Source organism: Pseudophryne corroboree, chromosome 8, assembly GCF_028390025.1.
Source record: "Pseudophryne corroboree isolate aPseCor3 chromosome 8, aPseCor3.hap2, whole genome shotgun sequence".
NCBI classification, from domain to species: Eukaryota; Metazoa; Chordata; class Amphibia; order Anura; family Myobatrachidae; genus Pseudophryne; species Pseudophryne corroboree.
In genome coordinates, this window is record NC_086451.1 from 166594418 (window position 1) to 166611883 (window position 17466).

The 17466-nt window shown below is 36.0% G+C and overlaps 2 non-coding genes across 2 annotated transcripts; both read left to right on the top strand.

Moving 5' to 3' along the window:
• Positions 1-14068: 14068 nt before the first annotated feature.
• TRNAS-ACU (transfer RNA serine (anticodon ACU)) lies at positions 14069-14142 on the top strand. The gene has a single exon. It is a non-coding gene; the product is annotated as a tRNA-Ser (tRNA).
• Positions 14143-15238: 1096 nt separating this feature from the next.
• TRNAS-ACU (transfer RNA serine (anticodon ACU)) lies at positions 15239-15312 on the top strand. The gene has a single exon. It is a non-coding gene; the product is annotated as a tRNA-Ser (tRNA).
• The last annotated feature ends 2154 nt before the right edge of the window (positions 15313-17466 follow it).

Genomic DNA, 17466 nt, shown 5'->3' on the forward strand with positions numbered 1-17466 from the left:
TTAAAATAGATCATCTCACAAAGCGACATGGCGACATGTAAAAATTGTAATCATAAACTTTTGGTACAGTAATCAAAATTTGTAATCACAAACTTTTTGATACGGTAATCCAATATATCATAACAAAATATGGGCCTAATTCAGATCTGTTCGCTCGCTAGCGTTTTTCGCTGTGCAGCAATCAGGTAGCGTATGCACCGCAATGCGCAGGCACGTCGTACGGTTACAAAGCGGATCGTTGCTGTGCACTGGTTCTAGCGAAGAATCCATTCGCACAGCCGATCGCAAGGAGATTGACAGGAAGAGGGCGTTTGTGGGTGTCAACTGACCGTTTTCTGGGAGTGTTTGGAAAAACGCAGGCGTGTCGAGGCGTTTGCAGGACGGGTGTCTGACGTCGATTCCGGGCTTGAATAGGCTGAAGTGATCGCAGCGGCTGAGTAAGATCAGAGCTACTCAGAAACTGCACAAGCTGTTTTTGTACAGGGCGGATGCACACGCGTTCGCACACTTGCAAAGCTAAAATACACTCCCCTATAGGCGGCGTCTATCTGTTCGCAGTGCTGCAAAAAATAGCTAGCGAGCGAACAGATCTGAATTAGCGCTCCCTTGATAGTAATTGCTAACTTTGTATTTATAATAATTAATTGGTGGGACAGTACCACCTGTGGGAGTTGCAGGAATCTGGTATACAGAAAATATTCAACAGTTTTTGGTGGTTTGTAAGTGCTGTGTTTTAGTATAAATTATTGGAGTTCTGAATTAGGCTCAATATTGAAATATCAAAAACTCTCTCAAAGGTGTATTACCTCGTTACAATACTTTGAGAGAATTGGCTTCTCTATACTCACACCTTAACCATCAAACAATTGCAAAAAATGACAAGTAGTGCCTTTTAATAAGTATCATAATTTTCATATCAAATCTCTGTGTTGAGTTTGTATGAACTCTCCATCAGCCCATCATAAATCATAAGGAAAGAGATTTTTACAAACATATAGGCAGCAATGTACCAGAACATAAAAGGGGGTAGGGGAATTCCTATCACACAGGCGCCTGGAAAAGCTGCCCTGAATTGTGCTCCTTCCCAAAGTGTCACCACACTTTAAAACAGAGAATGGTCAAAAATTGGTTGGAAGAAGCGTCACACTGTTTGACAGGCAACAGTGCTGGCAGCTTGAAGCTTCCCCCATGCGAGGGGACGCCGTACACTTTTACGGTGTCCATGACGACATATGTCGACATAGCCACCAAAAATCATGAAAAACTCATTGCGACTTTTGTGTGTCAACCTTTCTATATTGACCTATTACTTGTGTCGACCTTTCAATACTGTCTACCTAAACCATGTTGACCTTTCTGATGTGTCGACATATGGCCTGTCGACCAATATTGGTCGACCTAATGACTGTTGACCTTCTTATTGTCGACAATATGACCCATTCCAATTACATGCAGCTGGCTCAGCAAGATCGCTCAGCATACAGCGCTGCACAGCGATGTGTCAACGATGTGTGCTGAGTGAACACTGGCCCTGACAGACGATCTGACTAGATTTATCCTGCATGCAGGATCTTAATCGCCGGGCGATATCGACATATGAACATCTGTGTACTTGGGCGATCACTTTAGCCTGTTCGTGTCCGGAATTGACGTCAGACACCCGCTCTGCAAACGCTTGGACACGCCTGCATTTTTCCAAACACTCCCAGAAAACGGTCAGTTGCCACCCACAAACGCCTTCTTCCTGTCAATCTCCTTGCGATCGGCTGTGCGAATCGATTCTTCATTAAATTCAACGCTCAGCAACGATCCGCTTTGTACCCGTATGACGCGCATGCGCATTGCAGTACATGCGCAGTTTTGTCCTGATCGCACCTCAGCGAAAAAACCTAGCATGCGATCAGGTCGGAATGACCCCCATGGTTTTGCCTATCTGCTAACAAAAATGCTTCGATCAGGTCTGAATTACCCCTCTAGAATCTTTCTCTCAGACTTTCTGCTTACTCAGTTTCTGAAAATGCCACCTGCTGTCTGAAAAGTGGTACTGCATTATATTTCAGACGACTTACACACGGCCTGCCATGTATATATTAGGAGGAAAGCTTATCTCGTGCCATGAACGGCAGGCCATTATACTTTTTTCAGAAAGGTAATCGTGGACACATCTGTAGCAGAGGATAGTTTTAATCTGCCTACCTCTGGGTTATGGGCCCAGCATGCTTCCATTGCAGTACTTTGCTGCACATGTAAGTGCAAGAGATCCTGAAGCACTCACTCATCATGGGAAAGTACCAATGTGTTTCTTCGTTGGTGGATGGAAGAAACATCTTACAAAAACTCTCCAGATTATTGACTTTTTAAAGTTTTTCTAGGAAACGTTTTAGATGAATGCTTATTAGCCTTTGTCAGTATATACTTTTGCAAAGTGTCTCTGTGGCGCAATCAGTTAGTGTGAACGGCTATAAACCAAAAGGTTGGTGGTTCAATCCCACCCAGGGACGTAATTGACCTTGTGATCAGATTTTGGTGATCTTTAAGTAGACAAGTCAACATTTCAAACCCCCTCTTATGGTGTAGGGTACCTGGCCTTCTCTGATGTAATCAGAGTTAGATTTGATTCAGTGATTTTATAAAAACAGCTAGGAAGCACAATTTAGCAGTGGGTTGCAGAGAAAAAGAAATATGCTGGCAAAAAAATCCAATTGAGTGATTAAACAGCTCTTAATTTTCTGGCTTTATTTTTATGCTAACAAATTTGTTCTCTGAAAAGTGTCCACAAAGCCAAGTCTCTGATTAACACCTTTGTAGGGATGGTTTTTCACCTATTACTAAATTAAATTTGCTTCATTGGAAAGGCAGCAAGATGCATCCTCATTTCAATGTCTACTGAAATAATACGGGTTGACACCAGGAAACATTAACGCCACTGCATCCTTGCTGCTTTCTCATGTGGAAGTCTGTTTAATGTGAAAACAAGGTGATATCTAATTAGCACACAGGTAAGGAATTAAGAAAATCTTTATTTAAGGGTGAAGATGTTTCTCACAAAATCGTTGCCCCAATGCATCATTGAAATTCAAGCTGGAAAGATGATTTTAATATATCACTTGTACATTTTGTATTGCTCTTCTGGTGACAATGTAGTTTGTTTTTGTCAATTACCATTTTAATAATAGGGTAAAGAAAATTAAGTGGATTTTTGAAAGAAAACAATACTGTCAATATACTATTAAAACAAATTAAAATGGTAAAAGTTATTGTACTTTAAGTAAAAATAAAAGAGCAAAAATATCAATCCCAGTTTTGATTACTTAAATTAACAAAAAAAATGCATATAGCAAAGGATAGTTTCAATCTGCCTACCTCTGGGTTATGGGCCCAGCATGCTTCCATTGCAGTACTCTGCTGCACATGTAAGTGCAAGAGATCCTGAAGCACTCACTCATCATAGGAAAGTACCAATGTGTTTCTTCGTTGGTTGATGGAAGAAACATCTTACAAAAACTCTCCAGATTATTGACTTTTTAAAGTTTTTCTAGGAAACATTCTAGATGTATGCTTATTAGCCTTTGTCAGTACGTACTTTTTACAAAGTGTCTCTGTGGCGCAATCGGTTAGTGTGTCTGGTTGGTGGTTCAATCCCACCCAGGGACGTAATTGACCTTGTTATCAGATTTTGGTGATCTTTAAGTAGACAAGTCAAAATTTCAAACCCCCTGTTATGGTGTAGGGTACCTGGCCTTCTCTGATGTAATCAGAGTTAGATTTGATTCAGTGATTTTATAAAAACAGATAGGAAGCACAATTTAGCAGTGGGTTGCAGAGAAAAAGAAATATGCTGGGAAAAAAATCCAATTGAGTGATTAAACAGCTCTTCATTTTCTGGCTTTATTTTTATGCTAACAAATTTGTTCTCTGAAAAGTGTCCACAAAGCCAAGTCTCTGATTAACACCTTTGTAGGGATGGTTTTTCACCTATTACTAAATTAAACTTGCTTCATTGGAAAGGCAGCAAGATGCATCCTCATTTCAATTTCTACTGAAATAATACAGGTTGACACCAGGAAACATTAACGCCACTGCATCCTTGCTGCTTTCTCATGTGGAAGTCTGTTTAATGTGAAAACAAGGTGATATCTAATTAGCACACAGGTAAGGAATTAAGAAAATCTTTATTTAAGGGTGAAGATGTTTCTCACAAAATCGTTGCCCCAATGCATCATTGAAATTCAAGCTGGAAAGATGATTTTAATATATCACTTGTACATTTTGTATTGCTCTTCTGGTGACAATGTAGTTTGTTTTTGTCAATTACCATTTTAATAATAGGGTAAAGAAAATTAAGTGGATTTTTGAAAGAAAACAATACTGTCAATATACTATTAAAACAAATTAAAATGGTAAAAGTTATTGTACTTTAAGTAAACATAAAATAGCTAACATATCAATACCAGTTTTGGATTACTTTAATTAACAAAAAAAATGCATATAGCAGAGGATAGTTTCAATCTGCCTACCTCTGGGTAATGGGCCCAGCATGCTTCCATTGCAGTACTCTGCTGCACATGTAAGTGCAAGAGATCCTGAAGCACTCACTCATCATGGGAAAGTACCAATTTGTTTCTTCGTTGGTTGATTTAAGAAAATTCTTACAAAAACTCTCCAGATTATTGACTTTTTAAAGTTTTTCTAGGAAATGTTCTAGATGAATGCTTATTAGCCTTTGTCAGTATGTACTTTTTGCAAAGTGTCACTGTGGCGCAATCGGTTAGTGTGTCCGGCTACTAACCAAAAGGTTGGTGGTTTAATCCCACCCAGGGACATAATTGACCTTGTGATCAGGTTTTGGTGATATTTAAGTAGACAAGTCAAAATTTCAAACCCCCTCTTATGGTGTAGGGTACCTGGCCTTCTCTGATGTAATCAGAGTTAGATTTGATTCAGTGATTTTATAAAAAACAGCTAGGAAGCACAATTTAGCAATGGGTTGCAGAGAAAAAAAATATGCTGGCAGAAAAATCCAATTGAGTGATTAAACAGCTCTTCATTTTCTGCCTTTATTTTTATGCTAACAAATTTGTTCTCTAAAAAGTGTCCACAAAGCCAAGTCTCTGATTAACACCTTTGTAGGGATGGTTTTTCACCTATAACTAAATTAAACTTGCTTCATTGGAAAGGCAGCAAGATGCATCCTCATTTCAATGTCTACTGAAATAATACAGGTTGACACCAGGAAACATTAACGCCACTGCATCCTTGCTGCTTTCTCATGTAGAAGTCTGTTTAATGTGAAAACAAGGTGATATCTAATTAGCACACAGGTAAGGAATTAAGAAAATCTTTATTTAAGGGTGAAGATGTTTCTCACAAAATCGTTGCCCCAATGCATCATTGAAATTCAAGCTGGAAAGATGATTTTAATATATCACTTGTACATTTTGTATTGCTCTTCTGGTGACAATGTAGTTTGTTTTTGTCAATTACCCTTTTAATAATAGGGTAAAGAAAATTAAGTGGATTTTTTAAAGAAAACTATACTGTCAATATACTATTAAAACAAATTAAAATGGTAAAAGTTATTGTACTTTAAGTAAAAATAAAAGAGCAAAAATATCAATCCCAGTTTTGATTACTTAAATTAACAAAAAAAAAAATGCATATAGCAAAGGATAGTTTCAATCTGCCTACCTCTGGGTTATGGGCCCAGCATGCTTCCATTGCAGTACTCTGCTGCACATGTAAGTGCAGTAGATCCTGAAGCACTCACTCATCATGGGAAAGTACCAATGTGTTTCTTCGTTGGTTGATGGAAGAAACATCTTACAAAAACTCTCCAGATTATTGACTTTTTAAAGTTTTTCTAGGAAACGTTTTAGATGAATGCTTATTAGCCTTTGTCAGTATTTACTTTTGCAAAGTGTCTCTGTGGCGCAATCAGTTAGTGTGTATGGCTATTAACCAAAAGGTTGGTGGTTCAATCCCACCCAGGGACGTAATTGACCTTGTTATCAGATTTTGGTGATCTTTAAGTAGACAAGTCAAAATTTCAAACCCCCTCTTATGGTGTAGGGTACCTGGCCTTCTCTGATGTAATCAGAGTTAGATTTGATTCAGTGATTTTATAAAAACAGCTAGGAAGCACAATTTAGCAGTGGGTTGCAGAGAAAAAGAAATATGCTGGCAAAAAAATCCAATTGAGTGATTAAACAGCTCTTCATTTTCTGGCTTTATTTTTATGCTAACAAATTTGTTCTCTGAAAAGTGTCCACAAAGCCAAGTCTCTGATTAACACCTTTGTAGGGATGGTTTTTCACCTATTACTAAATTAAATTTGCTTCATTGGAAAGGCAGCAAGATGCATCCTCATTTCAATGTCTACTGAAATAATACGGGTTGACACCAGGAAACATTAACGCCACTGCATCCTTGCTGCTTTCTCATGTGGAAGTCTGTTTAATGTGAAAACAAGGTGATATCTAATTAGCACACAGGTAAGGAATTAAGAAAATCTTTATTTAAGGGTGAAGATGTTTCTCACAAAATCGTTGCCCCAATGCATCATTGAAATTCAAGCTGGAAAGATGATTTTAATATATCACTTGTACATTTTGTATTGCTCTTCTGGTGACAGTGTAGTTTGTTTTTGTCAATTACCCTTTTAATAATAGGGTAAAGAAAATTAAGTGGATTTAAACAAATTAAAATGGTAAAAGTTATTGTACTTCAAGTAAAAATAAAAGAGCAAAAATATCAATCCCAGTTTTGATTACTTAAATTAACAAAAAAAATGCATATAGCAAAGGATAGTTTCAATCTGCCTACCTCTGGGTTATGGGGCCAGCATGCTTCCATTGCAGTACTCTGCTGCACATGTAAGTGCAAGAGATCCTGAAGCACTCACTCATCATGGGAAAGTACCAATGTGTTTCTTCTTTGGTTGATGGAAGAAACATCTTACAAAAACTCTCCAGATTATTGACTTTTTAAAGTTTTTCTAGGAAACGTTTTAGATGAATGCTTATTAGCCTTTGTCAGTATGGACTTTTGCAAAGTGTCTCTGTGGCGCAATCAGTTAGTGTGTATGGCTATTAACCAAAAGGTTGGTGGTTCAATCCCACCCAGGGGCGTAATTGACCTTGTTATCAGATTTTGGTGATCTTTAAGTAGACAAGTCAAAATATCAAACCCCCTCTTATGGTGTAGGGTACCTGGCCTTCTCTGATGTAATCAGAGTTAGATTTGATTCAGTGATTTTATAAAAACAGCTAGGAAGCACAATTTAGCAGTGGGTTGCAGAGAAAAAGAAATATGCTGGCAAAAAAATCCAATGGAGTGATTAAACAGCTCTTCATTTTCTGGCTTTATTTTTATGCTAACAAATTTGTTCTCTGAAAAGTGTCCACAAAGCCAAGTCTCTGATTAACACCTTTGTAAGGATGGTTTTTCACCTATTACTAAATTAAACTTGCTTCATTGGAAAGGCAGCAAGATGCATCCTCATTTCAATGTCTACTGAAATAATACAGGTTGACACCAGGAAACATTAACGCCACTGCATCCTTGCTGCTTTCTCATGTAGAAGTCTGTTTAATGTGAAAACAAGGTGATATCTAATTAGCACACAGGTAAGGAATTAAGAAAATCTTTATTTAAGGGTGAAGATGTTTCTCACAAAATCGTTGCCCCAATGCATCATTGAAATTCAAGCTGGAAAGATGATTTTAATATATCACTTGTACATTTTGTATTGCTCTTCTGGTGACAATGTAGTTTGTTTTTGTCAATTACCCTTTTAATAATAGGGTAAAGAAAATTAAGTGGATTTTTTAAAGAAAACTATACTGTCAATATACTATTAAAACAAATTAAAATGGTAAAAGTTATTGTACTTTAAGTAAAAATAAAAGAGCAAAAATATCAATCCCAGTTTTGATTACTTAAATTAACAAAAAAAAAATGCATATAGCAAAGGATAGTTTCAATCTGCCTACCTCTGGGTTATGGGCCCAGTATGCTTCCATTGCAGTACTCTGCTGCACATGTAAGTGCAAGAGATCCTGAAGCACTCACTCATCATGGGAAAGTACCAATGTGTTTCTTCTTTGGTTGATGGAAGAAACATCTTACAAAAACTCTCCAGATTATTGACTTTTTAAAGTTTTTCTAGGAAACGTTTTAGATGAATGCTTATTAGCCTTTGTCAGTATGGACTTTTGCAAAGTGTCTCTGTGGCGCAATCAGTTAGTGTGTATGGCTATTAACCAAAAGGATGGTGGTTCAATCCCACCCAGGGACGTAATTGACCTTGTTATCAGATTTTGGTGATCTTTAAGTAGACAAGTCAAAATATCAAACCCCCTCTTATGGTGTAGGGTACCTGGCCTTCTCTGATGTAATCAGAGTTAGATTTGATTCAGTGATTTTATAAAAACAGCTAGGAAGCACAATTTAGCAGTGGGTTGCAGAGAAAAAGAAATATGCTGGCAAAAAAATCCAATTGAGTGATTAAACAGCTCTTCATTTTCTGGCTTTATTTTTATGCTAACAAATTTGTTCTCTGAAAAGTGTCCACAAAGCCAAGTCTCTGATTAACACCTTTGTAAGGATGGTTTTTCACCTATTACTAAATTAAACTTGCTTCATTGGAAAGGCAGCAAGATGCATCCTCATTTCAATGTCTACTGAAATAATACAGGTTGACACCAGGAAACATTAACGCCACTGCATCCTTGCTGCTTTCTCATGTGGAAGTCTGTTTAATGTGAAAACAAGGTGATATCTAATTAGCACACAGGTAAGGAATTAAGAAAATCTTTATTTAAGGGTGAAAATGTTTCTCACAAAATCGTTGCCCCAATGCATCATTGAAATTCAAGCTGGAAAGATGATTTTAATATATCACTTGTACATTTTGTATTGCTCTTCTGGTGACAATGTAGTTTGTTTTTGTCAATTACCATTTTAATAATAGGGTAAAGAAAATTAAGTGGATTTTTAAAAGAAAACAATTCTTTCAATATACTATTAAAACAAATTAAAATGGTAAAAGTTATTGTACTTTAATGAAAAATAAAAGAGCAAAAATATCAATCCCAGTTTTGGATTACTTTAATTAACAAAAAAAATGCATATAGCAGAGGATAGTTTTAATCTGCCTACCTCTGGGTTATGGGCCCAGCATGCTTCCATTGCAGTACTCTGCTGCACATGTAAGTGCAAGAGATCCTGAAGCACTCACTCATCATGGGAAAGTACCAATGTGTTTCTTCGTTGGTGGATGGAAGAAACATCTTACAAAAACTCTCCAGATTATTGACTTTTTAAAGTTTTTCTAGGAAATGTTTTAGATGAATGCTTATTAGCCTTTGTCAGTATGTACTTTTGCAAAGTGTCTCTGTGGTGCAATCAGTTAGTGTGTACGGCTATAAACCAGAAGGTTGGTGGTTCAATCCCACCCAGGGACGTAATTGACCTTGTGATCGGATTTTGGTGATCTTTAAGTAGACAAGTCAAAATTTCAAATCCCCTCTTATGGTGTAGGGTACCTGGCCTTCTCTGATGTAATCAGAGTTAGATTTGATTCAGTGATTTTATAAAAACAGCTAGGAAGCACAATTTAGCAGTGGGTTGCAGAGAAAAAGAAATATGCTGGCAAAAAAATCCAATTGAGTGATTAAACAGCTCTTCATTTTCTGGCTTTATTTTTATGCTAACAAATTTGTTCTCTGAAAAGTGTCCACAAAGCCAAGTCTCTGATGAACACCTTTGTAAGGATGGTTTTTCACCTATTACTAAATTAAACTTGCTTCATTGGAAAGGCAGCAAGATGCATCCTCATTTCAATGTCTACTGAAATAATACAGGTTGACACCAGGAAACATTAACGCCAATGCATCCTTGCTGCTTTCTCATGTGGAAGTCTGTTTAATGTGAAAACAAGGTGATATCAAATTAGCACACAGGTAAGGAATTAAGAAAATCTTTATTTAAGGGTGAAGATGTTTCTCACAAAATCGTTGCCCCAATGCATCATTGAAATTCAAGCTGGAAAGATGATTTTAATATATCACTTGTACATTTTGTATTGCTCTTCTGGTGACAATGTAGTTTGTTTTTGTCAATTACCATTTTAATAATAGGGTAAAGAAAATTAAGTGGATTTTTGAAAGAAAACAATACTGTCAATATACTATTAAAACAAATTAAAATGGTAAAAGTTATTGTACTTTAAGTAAACATAAAATAGCTAACATATCAATCCCAGTTTTGGATTACTTTAATTAACAAAAAAAATGCATATAGCAGAGGATAGTTTCAATCTGCCTACCTCAGGGTAATGGGCCCAGCATGCTTCCATTGCAGTACTCTGCTGCACATGTAAGTGCAAGAGATCCTGAAGCACTCATCTCATCATGGGAAAGTACCAATGTGTTTCTTCGTTGGTTGAGTTAAGAAAATTCTTACAAAAACTCTCCAGATTATTGACTTTTTAAAGTTTTTCTAGGAAACGTTCTAGATGAATGCTTATTAGCCTTTGTCAGTATGTACTTTTTGCAAAGTGTCTCTGTGGCGCAATCGGGTAGTGTGTCTGGCTACTAACCAAAAGGTTGGTGGTTCAATCCCACCCAGGGAAGTAATAGAACTTGTTATCAGATTTTGGTGATCTTTAAGTAGACAAGTCAAAATTTCAAACCCCCTCTTATGGTGTAGGGTACCTGGCCTTCTCTGATGTAATCAGAGTTAGATTTGATTCAGTGATTTTATAAAAACAGCTAGGAAGCACAATTTAGCAGTGGGTTGCAGAGAAAAAGAAATTTGCTGGCAAAAAAAATCCAATTGAGTGATTAAACAGCTCTTCATTTTCTGGCTTTATTTTTATGCTAACAAATTTGTTCTCTGAAAAGTGTCCACAAAGCCAAGTCTCTGATTAACACCTTTGTAGGGATGGTTTTTCACCTATTACTAAATTAAACTTGCTTCATTGGAAAGGCAGTAAGATGCATCCTCATTTCAATGTCTACTGAAATAATACAGGTTGACACCAGGAAACATTAACGCCACTGCATCCTTGCTGCTTTCTCATGTAGAAGTCTGTTTAATGTGAAAACAAGGTGATATCTAATTAGCACACAGGTAAGGAATTAAGAAAATCTTTATTTAAGGGTGAAGATGTTTCTCACAAAATCGTTGCCCCAATGCATCATTGAAATTCAAGCTGGAAAGATGATTTTAATATATCACTTGTACATTTTGTATTGCTCTTCTGGTGACAATGTAGTTTGTTTTTGTCAATTACCCTTTTAATAATAGGGTAAAGAAAATTAAGTGGATTTTTTAAAGAAAACTATACTGTCAATATACTATTAAAACAAATTAAAATGGTAAAAGTTATTGTACTTTAAGTAAAAATAAAAGAGCCAAAATATCAATCCCAGTTTTGGATTACTTTAATTAACAAAAAAAAATGCATATAGCAGAGAATAGTTTCAATCTGCTTACCTCTGGGTTATGTGCCCAGCATGCTTCCATTGCTGTACTCTGCTGCACATGTAAGTGCAGTAGATCCTGAAGCACTCACTCATCATGGGAAAGTACCAATGTGTTTCTTCGTTGGTTGATGGAAGAAACATCTTACAAAAACTCTCCAGATTATTGACTTTTTAAAGTTTTTCTAGGAAACGTTTTAGATGAATGCTTATTAGCCTTTGTCAGTATTTACTTTTGCAAAGTGTCTCTGTGGCGCAATCAGTTAGTGTGTATGGCTATTAACCAAAAGGTTGGTGGTTCAATCCCACCCAGGGACGTAATTGACCTTGTTATCAGATTTTGGTGATCTTTAAGTAGACAAGTCAAAATTTCAAACCCCCTCTTATGGTGTAGGGTACCTGGCCTTCTCTGATGTAATCAGAGTTAGATTTGATTCAGTGATTTTATAAAAAACAGCTAGGAAGCACAATTTAGCAATGGGTTGCAGAGAAAAAAAATATGCTGGCAGAAAAATCCAATTGAGTGATTAAACAGCTCTTCATTTTCTGCCTTTATTTTTATGCTAACAAATTTGTTCTCTAAAAAGTATCCACAAAGCCAAGTCTCTGATTAACACCTTTGTAGGGATGGTTTTTCACCTATAACTAAATTAAACTTGCTTCATTGGAAAGGCAGCAAGATGCATCCTCATTTCAATGTCTACTGAAATAATACAGGTTGACACCAGGAAACATTAACGCCACTGCATCCTTGCTGCTTTCTCATGTAGAAGTCTGTTTAATGTGAAAACAAGGTGATATCTAATTAGCACACAGGTAAGGAATTAAGAAAATCTTTATTTAAGGGTGAAGATGTTTCTCACAAAATCGTTGCCCCAATGCATCATTGAAATTCAAGCTGGAAAGATGATTTTAATATATCACTTGTACATTTTGTATTGCTCTTCTGGTGACAATGTAGTTTGTTTTTGTCAATTACCCTTTTAATAATAGGGTAAAGAAAATTAAGTGGATTTTTTAAAGAAAACTATACTGTCAATATACTATTAAAACAAATTAAAATGGTAAAAGTTATTGTACTTTAAGTAAAAATAAAAGAGCAAAAATATCAATCCCAGTTTTGATTACTTAAATTAACAAAAAAAATGCATATAGCAAAGGATAGTTTCAATCTGCCTACCTCTGGGTTATGGGCCCAGCATGCTTCCATTGCAGTACTCTGCTGCACATGTAAGTGCAAGAGATCCTGAAGCACTCACTCATCATGGGAAAGTACCAATGTGTTTCTTCGTTGGTTGATGGAAGAAACATCTTACAAAAACTCTCCAGCTTATTAACTTTTTAAAGTTTTTCTAGGAAACGTTCTAGATGTATGCTTATTAGCCTTTGTCAGTATATACTTTTTGCAAAGTGTCTCTGTGGCGCAATCGGGTAGTGTGTCTGGCTACTAACCGAAAGGTTGGTGGTTCAATCCCACCCAGGGAAGTAATAGAACTTGTTATCAGATTTTGGTGATCTTTAAGTAGACAAGTCAAAATTTCAAACCCCCTCTTATGGTGTAGGGTACCTGGCCTTCTCTGATGTAATCAGAGTTAGATTTGATTCAGTGATTTTATAAAAACAGCTAGGAAGCACAATTTAGCAGTGGGTTGCAGAGAAAAAGAAATTTGCTGGCAAAAAAAATCCAATTGAGTCATTAAACAGCTCTTCATTTTCTGGCTTTATTTTTATGCTAACAAATTTGTTCTCTGAAAAGTGTCCACAAAGCCAAGTCTCTGATTAACACCTTTGTAGGGATGGTTTTTCACCTATTACTAAATTAAACTTGCTTCATTGGAAAGGCAGTAAGATGCATCCTCATTTCAATGTCTACTGAAATAATACAGGTTGACACCAGGAAACATTAACGCCACTGCATCCTTGCTGCTTTCTCATGTAGAAGTCTGTTTAATGTGAAAACAAGGTGATATCTAATTAGCACACAGGTAAGGAATTAAGAAAATCTTTATTTAAGGGTGAAGATGTTTCTCACAAAATCGTTGCCCCAATGCATCATTGAAATTCAAGCTGGAAAGATGATTTTAATATATCACTTGTACATTTTGTATTGCTCTTCTGGTGACAATGTAGTTTGTTTTTGTCAATTACCCTTTTAATAATAGGGTAAAGAAAATTAAGTGGATTTTTTAAAGAAAACTATACTGTCAATATACTATTAAAACAAATTAAAATGGTAAAAGTTATTGTACTTTAAGTAAAAATAAAAGAGCAAAAATATCAATCCCAGTTTTGATTACTTAAATTAACAAAAAAAAATGCATATAGCAAAGGATAGTTTCAATCTGCCTACCTCTGGGTTATGGGCCCAGCATGCTTCCATTGCAGTACTCTGCTGCACATGTAAGTGCAAGAGATCCTGAAGCACTCACTCATCATGGGAAAGTACCAATGTGTTTCTTCGTTGGTTGATGGAAGAAACATCTTACAAAAACTCTCCAGATTATTGACTTTTTAAAGTTTTTCTAGGAAACGTTCTAGATGTATGCTTATTAGCCTTTGTCAGTAGGTGCTTTTTACAAAGTGTCTCTGTGGCGCAATCGGTTAGTGTGTCTGGCTACTAACCAAAAGGTTGGTGGTTCAATCCCACCCAGGGACGTAAGTGACCTTGTTATCAGATTTTGGTGATCTTTAAGTAGACAAGTCAAAATTTCAAACCCCCTGTTATGGTGTAGGGTACCTGGCCTTCTCTGATGTAATCAGAGTTAGATTTGATTCAGTGATTTTATAAAAACAGCTAGGAAGCACAATTTAGCAGTGGGTTGCAGAGAAAAAGAAATTTGCTGGCAAAAAAAATCCAATTGAGTGATTAAACAGCTCTTCATTTTCTGGCTTTATTTTTATGCTAACAAATTTGTTCTCTGAAAAGTGTCCACAAAGCCAAGTCTCTGATTAACACCTTTGTAGGGATGGTTTTTCACCTATTACTAAATTAAACTTGCTTCATTGGAAAGGCAGTAAGATGCATCCTCATTTCAATGTCTACTGAAATAATACAGGTTGACACCAGGAAACATTAAATCCACTGCATCCTTGCTGCTTTCTCATGTAGAAGTCTGTTTAATGTGAAAACAAGGTGATATCTAATTAGCACACAGGTAAGGAATTAAGAAAATCTTTATTTAAGGGTGAAGATGTTTCTCACAAAATCGTTGCCCCAATGCATCATTGAAATTCAAGCTGGAAAGATGATTTTAATATATCACTTGTACATTTTGTATTGCTCTTCTGGTGACAATGTAGTTTGTTTTTGTCAATTACCCTTTTAATAATAGGGTAAAGAAAATTAAGTGGATTTTTTAAAGAAAACTATACTGTCAATATACTATTAAAACAAATTAAAATGGTAAAAGTTATTGTACTTTAAGTAAAAATAAAAGAGCAAAAATATCAATCCCAGTTTTGATTACTTAAATTAACAAAAAAAAATGCATATAGCAAAGGATAGTTTCAATCTGCCTACCTCTGGGTTATGGGCCCAGCATGCTTCCATTGCAGTACTCTGCTGCACATGTAAGTGCAAGAGATCCTGAAGCACTCACTCATCATGGGAAAGTACCAATGTGTTTCTTCGTTGGTTGATGGAAGAAACATCTTACAAAAACTCTCCAGATTATTGACTTTTTAAAGTTTTTCTAGGAAACGTTCTAGATGTATGCTTATTAGCCTTTGTCAGTACGTACTTTTTACAAAGTGTCTCTGTGGCGCAATCGGTTAGTGTGTCTGGCTACTAACCAAAAGGTTGGTGGTTCAATCCCACCCAGGGACGTAATTGACCTTGTTATCAGATTTTGGTGATCTTTAAGTAGACAAGTCAAAATTTCAAACCCCCTGTTATGGTGTAGGGTACCTGGCCTTCTCTGATGTAATCAGAGTTAGATTTGATTCAGTGATATTATAAAAACAGCTAGGAAGCACAATTTAGCAGTGGGTTGCAGAGAAAAAGAAATATGCTGGAAAAAAAATCCAATTGAGTGATTAAACAGCTCTTCATTTTCTGGCTTTATTTTTATGCTAACAAATTTGTTCTCTGAAAAGTGTCCACAAAGCCAAGTCTCTGATTAACACCTTTGTATGGATGGTTTTTCACCTATTACTAAATTAAACTTGCTTCATTGGAAAGGCAGCAAGATGCATCCTCATTTCAATTTCTACTGAAATAATACAGGTTGACACCAGGAAACATTAACGCCACTGCATCCTTGCTGCTTTCTCATGTGGAAGTCTGTTTAATGTGAAAACAAGGTGATATCTAATTAGCACACAGGTAAGGAATTAAGAAAATCTTTATTTAAGGGTGAAGATGTTTCTCACAAAATCGTTGCCCCAATGCATCATTGAAATTCAAGCTGGAAAGATGATTTTAATATATCACTTGTACATTTTGTATTGCTCTTCTGGTGACAATGTAGTTTGTTTTTGTCAATTACCATTTTAATAATAGGGTAAAGAAAATTAAGTGGATTTTTGAAAGAAAACAATACTGTCAATATACTATTAAAACACATTAAAATGGTAAAAGTTATTGTACTTTAAGTAAACATAAAATAGCTAACATATCAATACCAGTTTTGGATTACTTTAATTAACAAAAAAAATGCATATAGCAGAGGATAGTTTCAATCTGCCTACCTCTGGGTAATGGGCCCAGCATGCTTCCATTGCAGTACTCTGCTGCACATGTAAGTGCAAGAGATCCTGAAGCACTCACTCATCATGGGAAAGTACCAATTTGTTTCTTCGTTGGTTGATTTAAGAAAATTCTTACAAAAACTCTCCAGATTATTGACTTTTTAAAGTTTTTCTAGGAAATGTTCTAGATGAATGCTTATTAGCCTTTGTCAGTATGTACTTTTTGCAAAGTGTCACTGTGGCGCAATCGGTTAGTGTGTCAGGCTACTAACCAAAAGGTTGGTGGTTTAATCCCACCCAGGGACATAATTGACCTTGTGATCAGGTTTTGGTGATATTTAAGTAGACAAGTCAAAATTTCAAACCCCCTCTTATGGTGTAGGGTACCTGGCCTTCTCTGATGTAATCAGAGTTAGATTTGATTCAGTGATTTTATAAAAAACAGCTAGGAAGCACAATTTAGCAATGGGTTGCAGAGAAAAAAAATATGCTGGCAGAAAAATCCAATTGAGTGATCAAACAGCTGTTCATTTTCTGCCTTTATTTTTATGCTAACAAATTTGTTCTCTAAAAAGTGTCCACAAAGCCAAGTCTCTGATTAACACCTTTGTAGGGATGGTTTTTCACCTATAACTAAATTAAACTTGCTTCATTGGAAAGGCAGCAAGATGCATCCTCATTTCAATGTCTACTGAAATAATACAGGTTGACACCAGGAAACATTAACGCCACTGCATCCTTGCTGCTTTCTCATGTAGAAGTCTGTTTAATGTGAAAACAAGGTGATATCTAATTAGCACACAGGTAAGGAATTAAGAAAATCTTTATTTAAAGGTGAAGATGTTTCTCACAAAATCGTTGCCCCAATGCATCATTGAAATTCAAGCTGGAAAGATGATTTTAATATATCACTTGTACATTTTGTATTGCTCTTCTGGTGACAATGTAGTTTGTTTTTGTCAATTACCCTTTTAATAATAGGGTAAAGAAAATTAAGTGGATTTTTTAAAGAAAACTATACTGTCAATATACTATTAAAACAAATTAAAATGGTAAAAGTTATTGTACTTTAAGTAAAAATAAAAGAGCAAAAATATCAATCCCAGTTTTGATTACTTAAATTAACAAAAAAAAAATGCATATAGCAAAGGATAGTTTCAATCTGCCTACCTCTGGGTTATGGGCCCAGCATGCTTCCATTGCAGTACTCTGCTGCACATGTAAGTGCAAGAGATCCTGAAGCACTCACTCATCATGGGAAAGTACCAATGTGTTTCTTCGTTGGTTGATG